Consider the following 1,109-nt stretch of genomic DNA (forward strand, 5'->3'; position numbering starts at 1 on the left):
CTTGTGTTTTGGTTGCTGTTATTTCTCAGTCTCCAAGTCCCATTCCCCACCCTCCCTCCCCCCTTATTTTACCAGTCTTCCACCCTCAACTTTCTCTGTAGTAATGGTGCAAACAATGAATGGTGCAAACAATGCTGTGGGCGATTCGGTGTTTTTGAGTGCCTGGTCTTGTGCCTTTTGTACCTCAGAAGTTTTAGATGTTAAATATTTCTTTGAACCAAAGTTTTTAAGTTGTGTACATGTTGATTTTATTGTATTTCTATGGATCATGAGTTTTGAAACAAATAAATGTTCTTTCCAAAAAAACGATTTTCTGTTGTGTCCCTAATGAGTACATCAGTGCTTTGGTTCAGGGAGCAGCGGGCCTTTGCTTTGTCCTTCATTGAAGGTGTGTTGCTTTGTTGTCCTTTACTTTTAGAAAGACGTTGTTTTGGACAATGCTTTACTTAGGCTAGAGCACAACACAACTCTTGCACCTTCTACTGAAGCTGGAAAGCTTAACTTGTGTATTAACAATATGTTGTACCACGAGGGCAGACAGACAAGCTGCACATTTTGGGTCAGTGGGACAAGTGATCTCAGTACAATAGTCACAATACTTATGATAAGCCCTGCCCAGTGTTACATTTATATTGTGAGGGGCTATCTGGACTTGATGCAAGCTGTTAGAAAAACCTGAAGGCCTTTTCAGCAGTCTTGACTATTCTTGATTCTAAGAGCAGGCATCTGCTGGTGAAACCCTGCATTTTTACCATGGGAGCACTTGATCTAGCAGAGCACACCTACTGAACTTGAAGTCAGGAGGACAGTTGTGTTGCTAGCAAAACATCAAACGCATTTAAATGTGTTGTCCTCTCTCAAAGCAGAGTAAATTGTAGCTTCCTTACTTTAAGCTGAGAAACAGAAAAAGCTGTGTATTTCTCCTAATAACCTAGAAGAGCCCAAGTTACCTGCCTTCAGACTCAACGCAGTCCATCAAGTTTCCGTTCTGCAGGACATAGTTTAATAGTTGCTCTCTAATCTCTCACAGCACTCTTTTGCTTGCCATGAATGTTGTGGTTGTTGGCTAGCTGCTCAGAATATTTCATTTCTGACCTCTAGGTTTCTTA

This window comes from Cygnus olor, chromosome 14, assembly GCF_009769625.2.
Source record: "Cygnus olor isolate bCygOlo1 chromosome 14, bCygOlo1.pri.v2, whole genome shotgun sequence".
NCBI lineage: Eukaryota > Metazoa > Chordata > Aves > Anseriformes > Anatidae > Cygnus > Cygnus olor.